Source organism: Dromaius novaehollandiae, chromosome 7, assembly GCF_036370855.1.
Source record: "Dromaius novaehollandiae isolate bDroNov1 chromosome 7, bDroNov1.hap1, whole genome shotgun sequence".
In the NCBI taxonomy this organism is placed as follows: domain Eukaryota; kingdom Metazoa; phylum Chordata; class Aves; order Casuariiformes; family Dromaiidae; genus Dromaius; species Dromaius novaehollandiae.
The window spans coordinates 28,823,711-28,840,753 of record NC_088104.1 but is presented as its reverse complement, the minus strand read 5'-3'; positions in this window follow the sequence as shown (position 1 = coordinate 28,840,753).

Below are 17,043 nucleotides of genomic sequence, written 5' to 3'. Positions count from 1 at the left end.
ATATGTATATATGTACACACACACACACACACAAAGTTTGCAATGTTTGCAAGTGAAGAGATTGTGTTTTCAGTAGAAAAGTTAATAAATATTAGCTCAATGTCATTTTAAAAAAAGAAGAGAGATGTAAATAAATTTAAATGTGGTATTTAAAAGTGTAAAGCAGGTGAACTCTGACAGAACCCATGTTATATGCAGGATTATTTATGATGACAAAAATGTAATTTTCTATTTATTTCTGTTGTAATGATGTAATATTACCGGAAATAGGTATCAGAACAAAGCTGCTAGTCTCATAAGGAAGAAGTGCTGATTCAAATGTCAGTAATATTGTTTTAGTTGGCTTCCGAAGTGAAAAATACAAGCTTAACCTAATACTGTTGTATTAACTCTAGTTAACCAGGAACTGACCTACTTGTATTCGAGGAAGCTATATGCTAACAAATCTCTTAAAGAGAAGAGTTTTTAAAAAATTTGTTTTTACAATATATGCTACCATTTTAGTGAAAATTTTGACAGAATGGAAGTATGTCAGAGCGTAAACTTTTCATGAGACTACGATATACTATTGTCAGGAAACATTTTCTCTGAAAAAAGTATAATTGGATAACGAGAGAGAACTATACTGAAATGCCAATAATTTGGATATGTTTTCTGGCAGGAGGTTGTTTTTTGATTGATGACTTGACTGACATTCTCCCAGATGGAATGGTAGCCTGGAAATACATATTTCAGACAGTGGGTTCCTAAATGTCAGTTTGGTAGTTTAATGCTATTTATTAATAAACAATTTGCTTTAAAAAGAAAAGAGTTTGCTTATTTAGTTCAAATATATTTAGAATACAAAGACATCAGTTTGCTAAAATATTTATGGTAAGCAAACTAGATTTTTGGTTGCAGCAGGAATTTGGGTTTTATAAGGTATGCTAACATTTAGCAACATTATACTGTTAACTCCTGACTCTAAGGAGCTGTCAATAAAATATAGAATAGTTAATTCATTCTAAAGAGCTTCATTTATTCATTCTGAGCATGGGTCTTTGTAACTTCATTGTAGGCAGCAGTGTTCCCTTTTCTGTCCACCAAAGTAGGAGCTATAACAAGACTGGAGGTTTTCCTGTATGCTAATAAATTTAGTAACAGAAAGATGTGTCCTCAGAAACGGCAGTTGCAGTCAGTTTCTCTCTCTCAAAGGAAGCATTTAGGCTAAAATATTTCGAGTGTACTTTAAATTCTAAGCTAAATAAAAAGTTGATTCAAATGCTAAGGATTACTCAAGACTTGAAATGCTTTCCATACCTCTGCAATAATGATAGAGCCATTGCAGCTGTATTTTTCAATATTTCCAGGCTGTCTTAACTAGCACGGTTTGTGAAACCAGTGTTTTGTCTGAGCATTTAGATGGGGGGTTGGTACTGTGCATTTCATCATTTTGTAAGCCTGTAAAATAGAGGAATAGGGGAAAGTCCTACTCTGGATTTATTTTCTGGACCCCAAGGCTTGTGTCCTACAATGTCTTATTGTTTGCATCATTCTCAGAGGAAGTGGCCTTCCTGGGAATGCTTGCCTAGCAAAACTGAGCCTTCTTGGCATTAACCCGTAAACTCCTCACATCAACTCATGCGTTATAAAAATGCTCACAAACCTAAATATTAAAAATAGCAACCTTCCTGAAATGTAGGCTTTCTTTATGTTACCTGTCTGTCCTTTCTAGTGTGGCACCTTTAATATTCACGTTCCTTTTCACAATGAGGGACAAAGATGATTGCTGTCAATAATTCTTAAAAATACCAAAAAGGCAAAAGAGAGAAATCAGTCTTAAGCAGTAATTAAAACTAAACTATCACAGCTAATTAAAGTCCTTTCCAAGGTCAAGGCAGGGCTCCAGCTGCTGGGATCAGTGTAACATAAAATGCTACCAGCTGTGACCAATTAGTGGGCCCCTGAGCAGCCAGCTAAAGAAATCAAGTAATTACAACAGTTTGGTGAAATATATCTGGTATGGCATGACTAGATTTTATCTACTGCTGTAACATGTAAGGTACTGCTTTACATTATAATGGAATATACTGATTAGTTTCTGTTTGTTTTCTTTTTGATGTTGTGTTTGGATCATGTACTTTAACAGTTTTAGTGCGTGGTAAAGGTCTGTAAAAATGAGAACTGTCTGTTACAGCAATTTTAAACACTTTACCAAGCTTGCAGAATGCCTTTCCTGAGAATTATTCAGAAATAAATGCTAGTTCTAGTCTCATAAAAAAACAGCAGGTTTGGTTAACAGTTGGTAATTTCTTGATGTTTATTTCTGTGATTTTGACCTTGCAGTGCTCAGAGGTCTGTGCATGAGCAGTAGAGCCAGGCAGTCTTAACAGGGTGGATTTATGATTTTGCTCTGATTTCACGAAGACACTTGTTTTTGTGACTGCTGCTATTTCTGGATATACTAAAGTCAGTGGCAAACTTTCCCGTGATGGCGGGGTAGCCAGGCTGTTACACTCCAAGCGGTGGGTCTCGCCCCAGGGCTCCCCCAGGGGAGGAGCCTGATGTGCTGAAACACAGTGCTTCCTTTGTGAGGTGTGAGAAACGCTGAATTTTGCTTATCCCACACGGGGAAGGATTGCTCTGAAAGCATATCGTATAACTGAGCCAAGAGCAAAAATCAAATAAGCACAAACAACAAAACAACGTTTTCTTTGGTCTGCTCTGCCCACAGCCCCCCGGTGTCCTCCCTCGGAGCCGAGGGCGCTGCGGGCCCCCGCTCACCAGCGTCTCCCCGCTGCTTGGCAGGGCTGTTTGGCCGCCCCCCTCACCAGCCTGCTGTTCCCTCGCCAGGATCACACAGTAACAGGGAATTTGCACCTGGCTCCTGCCAGCACAGCGGGTGGGACGTGCCAATAGCACCTAGGTTTTGGGTAGGAAACGTCAAGGCACCTGAAAGGGGAGAGCAGAGACGACCAAGCGGGAATCGCTGAGGTGCCTCAGTGCAACCAACAGACGGGTTTTTGGGGGAAACTGAGGCAAAGGGGAGGCAATGGCATATGGATTTGGGTGGGAAATGCTGAGGTACCTCGGAGGGGGCAGCTGAGAGATTTGGGGAGGAAACACCGGGAGGGAACCTGGGAGAGGTTTGAGGGGGATATGCTGAGGTACCTCAGAGAGGACGGTCACCACATTTAGGCAGGAAGCGCTGAGGTACCTCAGTGCAGACGGAAGAGGGTTTTGGGGAGGACTGTCTCTCCACTCTAGGGGAGAACTGAGCTCTCGGGAACCCCCTCCCTGCCCCTGTGAGCAGGGCAGGGCCCTTCACCGCACACAGGTGCGGCTTTCCACCCGCTGGCGGTGTGGCCACCCCCGGTAAAACGTGGGCTGCGTCGCGGCATGCGCCTGCCTGCAACCTGTGAAGCTCCTTGGCACGGTGAGTGCCCTGGCCTCCATGCAGCCTGGGCGCAGGTCTGAGCTCGACCTCCCGCTTGGGGGTGAGAGGACTGCTTCTTTGACGTTGGCTGCCCCAGCTTCTCCTCCTCTTCTGGGAAGGCCTTTTGGGGGGAGGAGTGTGCTTGTGGCTGCCTGTAGCTTGCTTCCATGTCTTCCTCAAATCGCTGCAGTAGGCACAAAGCAGGCTTCCCAGCAGCGGAGGAAGAGCCCTGCGCGCCAGCGGATCGGTCCTGCCTGGCAGCCCGAGCGGAGGGAGAGTTCCGGCCTGCGCCTTCTCCCTTGGAGGCAGGCCACGTTCTGGGCCACGGGACCTCCCTGTAAGCAGGGGCTAGGAGTCTCTGCCTGTGTGGCCGCCTGCCCTGGGAGCTTTGTCAGCATGACAGCCCTGTAAGCAGGGTGCCTGTCATGAGCTGCGGAGCCCCTTGTCACCCAGAGCAGCTCGAGCTGCCTGCAAGCAGGCCTCAGGGGCCTGCAGCGCTGCAGCCTGCTGCTTTCGCCAGCAACCAGGAATGACCCCTGCCGCCTTTAAGCAAGGGGCAGGCGAAGGAGCTGCTGCCCTGCGAAGGGGCAGCCCCATATCCTGTACTGCTCTCAGTCTTGGCGTGACCTCCGCGCAGCTGGGCTCAAGGTCTCTGCTTGGGCTCCTGAAGATCCCTTGTGCTGCAGGCAGCATGGCCAGCCCATCACGGGGGCGCAGGTCAGAGCCCCCCGCTCTGGGGGCTCGGCACTAGCGCTGAGCGGCAAGGGTGACCCCCCTGTCAGCAGCGTGCTCTGTGTCCCCCGTGCTCGGAGCAGTGCCCTGTAAGGAGGTGGGCCACCCCTGCCTTTCTGAGGTGCGGGCAGGGATCTCTGGCGCTGGGTCTGCCTTCCCTGCAGTCAGGACGGGCGCCCAGGCTCGTCCGGCTCTTGGGCGCGGCGCTGCGCTGTGCTGCACTGCACTGCACTGCCTGGCTGTTGAGCGTCATTCCTGTTGCTCTGGGGGAAGGTAGAGCTCTTTGACCCCCTGCGTGCCCACGTCCCTCTGATGGGGGTCTGGGTGGCTGAGGCTTCATGCGCAGCTGGCAACCTGCTCGGTGGGACCGCCCCGTAAGCAGGGTGTGCGCCCCCGCACCCCTTGCATGTGGGCGAGGGGGCCTTCTCTCCCCTTTGGGAGCGGGGCTGCCCGGGAAGCCAGCAATTGCCCGATGCCCCAGGGTCCCCAGCGCGATGCTGTTCAGGCATGGCAGAGCGAGCCCCCTGTAAGCAGGGCTGCAGCTTCTCCTGCCACCGCTTTTTGTGCCCAGGGTGTGGAGCCTGTTGAACTGAACCTTGGAAAAATTCAAGAGAATATGTATTAATTATAGGACAATCTTTTCTTGAGCCATAGCTTCTATTAAGTAGTATCAAATTCTCTCCAGAGGAGACTTGCATAAAAGGGACACTTGCAGATATATATGGGACACAAACAACGTATATTTCAAGAGAGAGTAATGGAAATAATCTAGGATTAAACAAAACATGCAACACAACTGATGATAAATTTGTAGGATAAAATTAAATATTGTCTTTATGTGACCATGGAGCATATTTTAATGCAAGGCCCTTATGCACTCCATATAATAAAGCTTTTAAATTTCTCTTTTTTAGGCAGAGACAGAAGGAGTCAAATATATTTTTTATTTATTTGTTTTGGTATTTAGCTAAATTATGTTCACCTGTGATAAAGGTGAGGGCTTGAATGTGGATGCTGGGAAAAAGGTATTTAAAGGTTGCATCCTGTGTTGCTCAGGTGATGTGTGTAGGTGGGTTGAGGAGAAGGACCACCAAGGTCATGGTTTTCTGGGGGGACAGGTGGTTAAGAACAAGAGCAGAAGAAATGCAAATTTATTTTTAGTGTAACTTGGAGCTCTGTTTTCAAGTCTGGGGCTAACATGGCTCAACTGTCTAGGCTCTCTTTACACAATACTCTGTTATGGAGTACTCTATCTCAGGAAACCCTGAGAAAATTAATGCAACAATTGTAGTGGGACCTTTGCTTCAAGATCAGAAATGCACCTATGAGCTAGTTTTTAAAAAAAAAAAAGTTACACCAAAACTTTGCTGAATTTGGGAGTTAACTAAAGATTTTCTTGTATGCTTACGAGATAATAGGTACAGAAATGTATTATTGCAAAAAAATGGTGGCAGATAAACAGTAAAACAATGTGCTATTTCTAGACCTTCAAACCTGAAGGGTTGTGCAGTAATATTCCAGCTTTCTTTGGAGCTGGCAAGCTGGTGTGGAATAGGGTGACTGTACAAATGTTATGACTATGACATATGAAGTATTTGAAACCCAAAGAAGCTGATAGTTTCACAGTCCATTGCAAGGAATTGGTTATGGTAGAAAGCTATAGTATGTGCAGGACATGCAGAATATTGCTAAGCTGTTTAAGGCAATAGAAACACAACTTATAAGCCAACTGCTAGCAATTCAACATAATGGATACATTGGAAACTAAAGTGAGAGACACTGGACTGGGTTAGAATGTCAGCATAGATCTGCTAATGCAGACTGGTATCTTTACTCATTTGGCTAAGGCACGTGTAGTTTTTTTTGAATTAGCCTGTAGTGTGTTTTTTGCCTTCTCTTGTTCAACAGGTACTTTGCAGTACTATCAAAAGGCATCTAGAAGGGAAATATCCTCTCCAGCAACTGTGTGTGTGTGTGTGTGTGTGGCGGGGGGAGGGGGGGGGGAGGTTACTTATTCCCTCTGTGGGATGGGGAGAGACTGCAGCTCTGTGGTCCTAATACAGCTGCCATGAATCAGAGTTCTCCAGCAAAGCTGAAAGCCCGACCTACCACCTGTGAAGACCATTAGTAACATTCTCATTGATTTCTGTGGGATCAGAGGTTGGAAGAAACAGCAGTATCATACAGAGGCAAATTGTTCAATGAATGAAGAGGAGAAGGAGCCTTTGTCTTCTCATTCTGAATAAGAAGTCTTTTTCAGCTTTTGCTTACAGAAGTTCAGCCAGCTTTTCTGGGTTGAGAGAAATCTACCTGATCATTACATTTGTACTGTGCAGACTCTTATTCTGCTGGTGTTCTTCAAAGGTCAGTGTCCCTCATTTTAATCTGAGTATTGACTTGGCATTAATGTCACGTTCTTGTCTGTAGAAAAAAGCAGGTTAAAACACCTCTTTATGAGATGCCAGTGTTAGTGACAAAATGCAAACACAGCCCCAGGGTTCAGAAAGTGCTCAGCTAAGGCAGAGCAGTTAGAGAATTAAGTAGTTAATGAAGCTTTAGAGATTTCCTGTGCCTTTATTCCAGCTCATAGGCTGATAAAGGAAAAAAATTAAACAAAGTTGATCAGCAGGTATTTTGACAGTCTGCTTAGTCCTATTTTCTATCTCCTGCTAGGTTAGAGAACCCCGGTAATCATAATGGCTGTGTATCATGAATGGCTGCTTTTACACCCTTGCTGCAGATACATGTATTTTTTTTTAACTACCTGAATAGATTTTACTTCTAGAGATGCAACTGGGCATTCGAATGTCTTAGGGGATAGTTGGGGTTTTAAATAATGTTGGGAAATATGAGGACTGATCTTTCTTGATTAGCTTAGTTTGAAAAAAATAGCAATAACCTGACAACTTTCCGTTGACTATTCTGTTTGATTGACCTCAGCATCTTTAACTGAGACCGGAGGTAGTAAAGGTGCCACTTCGCAATGGGAGTATCCTTAGAACTTCATGTGGTTCCTTGGGCAAAACTACTGTCTTAACAAGTCAGAAGTTGACTTTTGAGGGGAAATGGAGAGAGTACATACACGTGCAGTCTTTTGGCACCAACATAGTTGGTAGAAAGAGATATGAGTAGTATAAATTCAAAGTACAGGCTTGTTTTGTGACACAATCTGAAATTCATCCTTTGAATATACCACAAGCAGTGCTGGGCTCTAAACTGAGAGCAGAAGCTCACAGTAACCTTGGCAAACAGGCTAGTATGGTAAAAGGACTGACCTCCAAGAGATATTGGGTACACAGAATCCTGTCTGCATTTCAGCTTCATACAAACACCAGAAGGAAATGGAAGGGAGAGCTGTGTCTTTTTTGGGCATCTGTTTTCTGGCTCTCTCCAAGAAGAGAACTGTCTTGGAGAACAGGGTCCCCACAGCCTTAAGGGACTCAGTAGCTTCTTCTCCCCCATCACTCCCAGTTCAGCACCCCTGAGATAGAAATCCAGACATCTGTGCCAGCTGCATGCAGCAGTTTCTGCTGGGGGAAGTCTTTCACGGATGTGATCTCCATCAGGTCATTACCAAGCCAGGATAGACTCAAACCCCTTGGCTACCCCTGCTTGATAAAGAGCTCTCCACAGGGCATAGCTGGGTAGCACTGTGCTTTCGAATCTGTGCCAACAGCTAGATGCAAGACATTTTCCTTCAACCAGCAGGGTAGTGTTTGCTACAGGATCAGCTGCTCGGAGGACAGTGGCCTCCTCTTCCTGCCAGGACCCCATCTGCTCCTAACCCAGCCTGCTTCCCACACGTGCTTGCCTCAGGAGTAGCAGGCTGTTCCAGAGGTTCTCAGCTCTCTTCAGGTTCTGATGTACAAACCAACCCCAAAACATCCTGCGGAGAGCTGTGCTCCTGGAAATATCCCTGACCTTAGATGTGACCTGAAGTCTCGACACTGTGGGAGCAGGTTTTAGTGCCAGAGGCAGCGTAACAACTGCTCCTTGGTGAAACACTCAGCACAGGGGACACTCCTCACTCCAACTCTCAATTCTCAGGTCCCTCACTGCAGTTTTCTTTTTTTTTTTTTTAAACATTGACATCTTGTGGCTGATTGTGCGTATGACAAGCCCATGGCCTTCCGTGGAGATGGGCTCATTCCATGTTAGGTCCTTTTTATTCCCTGTGGGATCAGAGAATATCTCTGTGGGTCAGATGGGCTGGAGCTGAAGGAAATCAGATATGAAATCCATGCAGGTGCTGAGGCATGAAGAGACAACACTGGGAAAGCTGCCGTTCAGCCAGTCTCATTAACCTCAGCTGCAATCCCAGCCTGAAACCAGGGCTGCCGGTAAGTGCTCAGTATCACCAATACAAGCCTATCTCCAAGCAGACCTTTCAATGGTACCTTTGCTGTGAACAGCACAAGTCATCTTATTCTTTACTGATTATCTGAAATGTTGATTTTGGACAAATCATTAACTCCTCATATCTCAGATCATTTTCTGCTCTGAGTTTGGGCAGCACCTGCTACAGGCAAGTCCTGGCCTTATCTAGGGGGGGCTTTGAGACAGGCCAAAGCAGAAGAAACAAGAGTTTTCATCACTGGTTGGAGAGAGAGAAGCAGGAAATTTCAGGTGGATGGTAAGTCACAGCCTACAAGTGTTTCATCTGCTAAGCCAGGTGGAAGCAGCTAGGAAATTTTTTTCCCTCTACATTGAAGTATTTTTAGTTTCTCCCTTTCTTCAAATGATAGCAACCCATACATGAATATAGGGAGTAGCTCTTACATTGGGACTAGAGGGGTTGAGATCTTCACCAGCTAAAAAGTGTTAGAACTCCCACTGCTGAGAACTATCATTAAATTTTTGTGGCTTTGTAATAAAGACAAGCAGCTAGTGGAAATTTTAATTCCTCCTCGTCTAATAAATGTGTCTTACTGATACTTACCTGACCTGAGGTGTACCAAAGAAATACTTTGTAATACGGTCCTCTCTTTTCCTAATTATTTAGCACTTTTGATCAAGTTACTTTCAGGCTGGTTTTCTCATTTGTTCTTAGGTGGCCAAGGAATGTCTGCCTCCTTTTTTGTTTATTTTTTTGTTTGTTTTGTTTTGAAGGTGTGTTTAGAGTTCTCTTTATGTTATTTTTAGCCCACTTAAATTTTTATGTACCTTTTTTTTTTTCCTGTTGTAAATGCATGGAATTTTACAGGCTAATTCAAATTCTAGGTGAATGTTACAGTGGCAATATCTGTTTGAAAGATTTCATTTGTAAATAAATTACAGACATTTTATTCTTGAGTCAGTTTGGGCTTGATACAAGTTCAGAATGTTCAAAGTCATGAATCTTAAAAATCCAAATTTGTATTTTTTCAACATGAGCACTTTCTTCTTGGTGTAAAAGCACAAAATGAAGCCTGTGTAGAGGTACAGATGCTTGTTTCCCAACTGATGGACAGGATAAAGAGAGCAACTCTGGGAGGGTCAGAGAAATTGGAAATCATATTTTCTTGTCCTAGTAATATGATCTGATGCTTATTTAGAATAAGTGCAGTAAAGATTATTTTCTTTGTACTAACAAACATAATCAACTGTTTGTGGATCAACAGAAATAGAGAGTATTGAAATTGTTTAATTACTACAAGAATCTATTATGGGAGCTGATGGGCAACATGATTGGCATCAGAACACCAAAATTATTACTGACATTATAGAGGATGCAGTTTAAGTTCCTTTAAGGTTTTTATTATTTGAATGGTTTTCAGACCAGTGTCTAAAAGAACTAAATAAATACTAGAAGCTCTTATTATAATCATAGCTTGATTTTATAATTGTTTTCTATTTCATTCTGAAGTGGAATGTGCTAGTGATATGATGAATACAGTGACAACTGCTGTGAAATGTATTCATTTGTTGGAAAAAGCAAAGTTATGGGTAAGTAGCTGCACAAAAATTAACTTCAGAGAATAATTATCTATCTCCTGTAAAATTAGATAATTTTGCTGTTGCTTCACAATTATCTCTGTAAAGTAGAAAAGAAAGCTCCTGTAGGCTCATCAAAAATCAGAGGAAACTAGGAAATGGTAATGTAAGGCCATCTGAGGAAGTTGAGAATTTATCTGTTGAGTTTTATCTGTTTCATGGGTGAGTCTTGGTGTCTAGCAAAGATAATTTGATTGTTTGTCTAATACAAAGCATCAGTAATATAATTCATTATCCAGTGAAAGAGAAGAGACAACACATGCTCTCTAATTTTATCCAGTGGCGCCTCGTTCACTTTTCTCAGGTTGCCAAATGTATATGGCACAGGTACTCCTCAGAACCTGAGCTACAAGGCAAATAAGTTTCACATGAGCCAAGTTTAAGGCATGTCTTTGATAGTACACACTCTTTCTCTATATTCTTGTTTACTGTTGCCACCTGTTGATATTTTCCCTTGCACTGTCTTTGGCAAGAATAGTAGGGTTGGGTTTTTTTTTTTCTCTCCTCTTTTTTGATCACTCTATCTTTTGGACACCAAGCTGTTCCTTAGATGTTCACTGTTAATCCAAGATTTCCCTTCTGTTTGGTTCTAAAACACCTACGAGGGGGCAAGTAGTAGTCCAGGTGTGAGGGCTTCACCTGCAGAAGTCAGATGTAATATTTAAGATAACATCAAAAGGCTTACATAACCAAAGAAATGTGAAGTAATGTTGCATGTGATACAAATGCACTCTGCTGCCCAGCTTTATAAAGTGTTCTTCCTGACAGTGGTAAGCAAATTAACAACTGTACCTATGTTTTTCTGGTTGTTTCCCCGCCACCCCCCAGAATATATGGCAGAAAGCTTTTCATCATGTATCTCATATTATTATGGCAAGAACAAATGTCTGAGATTTTCACATTTTAAATAACTAAAGTTGGCCATAATGGGAATATTCAAATTCTTAGATGAACAGAGAGTACACAAGCTTCTTTTTTCATAAGTCCCCAAAACATTCATGAATTCTACTGACTGAAAATTCATCATCAGGATATGTAATTAGAAATGCAGCTTCTTAAAAAAAATTGAGTCATTTATTGTTTGAGAATGCATATAAACTATTTATCATATGTTATAATCTTTTCAGAGAAGATATAAATGCATAAAACAGAACTGTATCACATTTTCAGAAGGCTTATTTGATGCTGTGTATCTTGCTTCTTTTAATTATATTTTGAAAGATTGCTAGAGTCTTGGTGGAGTTCAAGTAGAGAGTCTCACTGACGCAAAGTGGATTTGAAAACAGGTCAGTATTTGTGTCTGTAGTATGTCAGGTTGATTAGAAAACAAGCTTACTTTTAGACATGTGGATTAAAAATGAACTAAATGTATATTCCCAGCTGACCTCATTAAAAGTTTTACCCACTAGAGAAGAGTGGAGTATTGTGGGTTACACTGCAAATTAAAGGGTTAGTTTGGAGGCAAAATCCCTCCCCCACCCCCTGAACTTTCAAGGAGAATGACTAGATTTGTGCTGCCTTTCATATGTCTGAAAGGCTGTCTGTTCCTACATATGTGATTCATTCTCTGCAGGAGATGCCAAAGCTGTGTTATTTGACTGACTCAAAGGGAGTATGGCCAGATTATCTTGTCTGAGTCATCTGAATGATAATATTTCATCAGGCAGACAGAACTCTGGCTTGCTATTTGCAATGTTTGGAAGGGGTAGGGCAGGGAAATGAAAGCTCGAAACTGAACGTTCTTTATCCCTTTAGCATAACCACTATGCTACGGACAGTGCTGTGATGAGGTTTTCCCTGCTTTTGCTGTTTTTCATGGAAAAAATCATAATGGGGTTTGTTCCAGCATGGAAAGAGTGAATCTGTGAAATCTTAAAGGAATTTCTTGGCTAATAGAGGTAAAGCTGTAGCATTGTAACATTACTGATGTGGCTGGAGAGCAAACCACAAAATGCCCTCTGAAGTGACTTATGAGTCCAGTAGCATAGATGAGTATTTCAAAGTAACATTTAGAAAATGTAACTTTTAATTTGAACTTTGATTTTTCTCAGTTTGCATTTGTCTTAGAGATGAGTTAACCTCTTTGCTTTTACTTTCTTGGCATTGCTAGAAGAGTGGGAATTGACTGGAAGACAAGGATTTTTCCAAAGTCCCATGATTTAGGAAATTCCAAAATCAAAACTTCTCCTTCTTAGTTTTCTTTATTCTTTTGACAGTAACACAGATATGTGCCCAGTGGCAGCTTGTAAACAATTCGGAAAAAACATCTTTGAGTCCCCAGATGGTATGATTTCAGAAATCTGAGATATTTTGCTGCACAAAGCAGCTCTTGTTTTCCAACCTGCCCATCTAGGTAGGCTCAGCTAACTATCTGAATAGGCATTTCTGACCTCTCTAATGCTACTACCCCTGTAAGAGCATTTAGGTGATGGTCTTTGAAGTATCTTGGTAGGGGCATGAGAAGTTCTAGGATGGTTTTTGCTTGCTTCCCAACAGGAGGTGGGGGTGCATAAGGTACTGCAATTAGCTCAGTGGCAGATGGTTTAGCCTCCAGGTGAGTGAAGCCTGCAAGAAATTAAGTGCAACCCCTGTATTTTGACTTTCTTACTCTCAGGCACTTAAAAGCACCATTAGCTGCTGCAGTCTTTCCACAGCTGAGCAGACACAGAATTACAGTGTGCCTTTTTGTCCACTCTGTCCAAGATGGAGAACTGCTGAGTATGTACATGTGTATGAGCGGGAGGAAGACTGGGATGGAAACAGCTGAAGGAATAGGGAAGGGAGAGGTGGCTCTTGAGCCTTGGAAAACAGCTGGTGATGGTGACACTTGCTGTGGTGCACACAAACCTGCAAGCTCTACATAAATATGTTAGAATGCTATAAATGTAGCATGTGCATTCCTGAAAAAATGCACTAAGCATAGACTGCTCAGAAATTTGCTTGAAATATGTACTTCTAAGAATATAATGTTAATGTTGTAAGTTCTCTTTAACTCTCTTATCACGTAGTTATATCTATAACTTAAGGTGATGGGTACAAATGGAGAATATTCACTGCCACCTGCTGGCAATCCAGTTTAATTTTCCTTTCATTCCATCTCTAATAAGAACACTGGCTGTTTGCTTAAATTACATCACAGGATAGAAAAAATGGGAGCAAAAATACGGTATTTGTAGCAGTTCTATTGATTGCCAGTTGGTCTAAATGTGCTGCAAAGCTACCTCTACAGTGTACTGAAGTCCCATAGCTTGATATATACTTCACTGAGGGCAGGTACCTTTTCTTTTTGTGCCTATGGTCAGCAAAAGAATGAGGGCTGTATCTTGCTCCTTGTCAAGGAGAGGGTGTGTGGGGAAAGGATCCTGGGCCTGTGGAATTTGGTTCTCAGTTTCCCACCAAAACGGATAGAACAGAGTGATTCTCTGAGTATGTGTAAAGCCACTGTATGGGCCTTTCGTGGTGTGAGCACAGCTTGCTCTTAATTTTTGTTCAGTGAAAATAAATTGTTAATTCTACATTAGCTGCCAGTCAGATACATTTCTATAGCAATGTGTTTATATAGATGTATTTCTATAGTAAATAGTGTCTGAATATAGCATAGTGTTTGAATACTGATTACTGTCACCACAGGAGTATCAAATCTCTTGAGTTCTATAACTTGTATTTTTCCTTGCTTGGTTATGAAAAGAACTTTCTTCTGATTTCTTTCACCAGTATTTGGCTAGAGCTTTCTTGTGTGCTTGAGACTGTCAAAACAGCAGACAGCTCTGTTTCTCTGTCTCAAAGAGCTCTCTTCCTTTCACTGGCAATGGCAATTCTGTCCATTCTTGAGTAGCAGCACCAAGCCTGGTAGACCTAAAAAAAAATAAATATTTTCTTTCCCCATTTTTCTGGGCACCCTTGTTCACGTGTGCAGAATATAGCAAATCAAGGCATGTTAAAGGCTGAATCAAAGACAATTAAATGACTGAAGTGATGTTGGCTGTTTTTGCTAAAAATACTTCCAGAAAAAAATTAGGCATTTTAACTGGTTACCACTCTGGATTCTTAGCCTTGCTTTTCTGTTGAACTGTAACCACTGTTACACCACCGTGTAATAGATGCAAGTGAGCAGCCAGCACACATTTTCTTCCAGAGCCCCTGCTAACCCTTGCAGAAACAGAAGGCTGGGAATGCTGACCTTATATATTGCTCTAATATGAATCCTTCAGAGGGAGTATTTACACAATACTGCTTAAACTTGGGAGTGAGCACAGAACCATGTGTAATATCAACCTTTGTTAAAGATGAAGGTTGACTAAAGAATATAGGGACACTGGGTGCAAAGTAGTTTTTTCTTTGGACTGTCTAACATGGCGCCGGTAAGCTTGTGTAAGTTAAAGCAGCCCTTGTAGTGTCCTATTTTGCATCAACTCAGTGTTTGTTGTACAGGGAAAGAAATAGACCAAATCCCTTTTGGGGGATTTGCAGATGCCTTCTGCAGGCTCTCGGGGTAGAAGCAGGAGTCTTTTCACTTGCTGTCCATAATCCAGTTACTGTTCATTATTTAGGTGATATTCCTAAGTCTATGTACTGATTTAAAAGGTTGAGTTATTTTGACAGAGAAGGGCATGAATACTATGGTTTGAGATGAACTGGCCTACGCTTTGCTGGCATGTGATGTTTCATGTTTGTGTCTTGCTGTCAGATTACAGAAGAAAATTGCGCACTGAGACACTATGATGTCCTACAATAAAGGGTTTATGTATGCAGTGTTTTCCTTTTTTGCACAGGTAGGGAGGAATTTTTTTTTAATGCATTGAGGTGTTGTTGATGTTGTAGCACAACTTTGGATGGCCCACACTGGTATTCACAAGACTAGCGCTCTTCTGTTTTTCCAAGAACAAAGTAATGAAAAAATATTTCTGTGGAACTCTGATAAATATATTTTCTTTAAGAAAACACTTGTTCTGTAAGCTTAGTGAAATTGCTGCATTCTGGTTTTATGAGAAAAACTTTGGATGCCTGACTTGAGAAGCAAATCTGCATTTCTCGCTTGTTCAAAGGCATTTTTTTCAGTATGTGCATGTGAATTACAGTATTTAGTTTTTGGCCTATTAGATCCCCTATACTCTACTAATAATTCTGCAATAGGATAACATTTGGAAGTGAAAGTAAGTTGAGAAGAACACGTACAAGTAAGACTTCTCCCTGCTATTTTAAATCACGAGCAACACTTCTGCTTTGCTCTTTTTTTGCTGTGTTTAATAGGAGGCCCCTTTATTCTCAGCTAAGAAAATACAGGCATCTCTGGAGTCCCACAGGAATTTGATCTTCTCTGTATAATGCACATACATATTTATGTACTGCAGCCTAGCCCTCAGGCCCTCACGTAGAGAAAAAAGATGAACACTACCCTTCGTGTGAACAGACAGACAGGCGTCTGGAAAGGCTTTACAGATTTTGTGGCAGAGGAACCGCTGCAGGAGCACTTTGCTCTGACAGTTGTGGGCCATTATCAGGGTCCCTGGGGAGCTGGTCCAAGCTGCTGCTCTCGCTTTCATCCTTACTATTCCCAGAACCAAACTAGTTCCTCAACAGCTTGAGAACAGAAAGGTGAAAAGGTGACAGAAAGCGCCTACTGCACTTGGCTTCGCTGACCTGCGTGCAGCTGTGCAGGTAACACTATAGCCCACAGAGTCGCCACATCCTGCATGATGCCTTTCGGCACAAAGACTCCTGTTGTTACAGCTCTCCTTCTCCACCTGGGCCTCATTCCAACAGCAGTGACTGCAGAAAAGGGGTGCCCTGCAGCTACAGCTGCAGGACTGCACCCACCTACAAAAAAAAAGGACATAGCAGGGTAGGAAGGGGTGCCAGGACATCAACCACTACTTGGCTCTAGTGGCTGGCCAGGCACACAGGTACTTCATGCATGTTGTGAAATAATATACCTCCAGCCTCAAGACCATGCACAAAAGCTGTGTGCTATAGGCACAATTCACTCACTGTAGTATATAATGGGAATAGTGAAATCATTCAAAACATAGTGATCCAGTGATCAAAGGTAGGATAATAAAGTAGGTGAACACAATTACTGAAAAGAGAGCATTGAATTATAGCTGCAGGGACACGATGGGACTACTAACTTTTCTCCATTGTTTACATAGAGTATTTTTCTGATACAGCTGATGTATCAAAACATAAACAAAAGGTGACATAACAGAATGTAAACTAGCTACCTAAAAGTTTCCTTGTTAGGAAGGCAAAGTCAGAACTGCACAATCTACACATATGTATGTACCATTTAGAGGCAGAAAATGTTTTTCCTATGAGGAAAGGAGTTGGTTAGTACTTGATAAGGATGCAAAGTAAGAGTAAGGTTAGTCTTTAGTGTGGCAGGCTGCACAGTAGCCCATGATATGCAGAAATTATACCTACTTCTTCAGGTAAGTAAGTTTGAGCTTCCTTATGGAAAAGCAACTTAATATTCTTTCTATCCCTTCACTTGGGCCCTGGGAAGCAAAGAAAATCTTTAAGGCAGTATTTCCTGCTTCCACTCCAGCTTCACTTCCAAATTTATATCCTTAGGTCAGACTTAAATCTTTCATTATCAATTACATGCGGATGCCCTATGCCATTAACTAAGCCTGAGTATAAGGCAGGTGCTATGTAAAGCAGATCAGTTAAGATTGAATTACTTCTGGTTATAAGCCAAAGCAGGGTTTCAGGTATCTGAAACCCGAGCAATGTAGGCAGCAAGAAATCTTCAGGATCACCACTTTGAATTTAGGTGCTTAAACGCCGCTTAATGTTTTTCAAGCCTGTTTTGGATCTAACTCCCAAGTACATATTTTTCTCAAGAGTCAGGATCAGCACATATGTAACTGTAGAACTCTCTATCTACTGTGAACTATGGAGAGAAGGAACCTTTTTTGCCATCA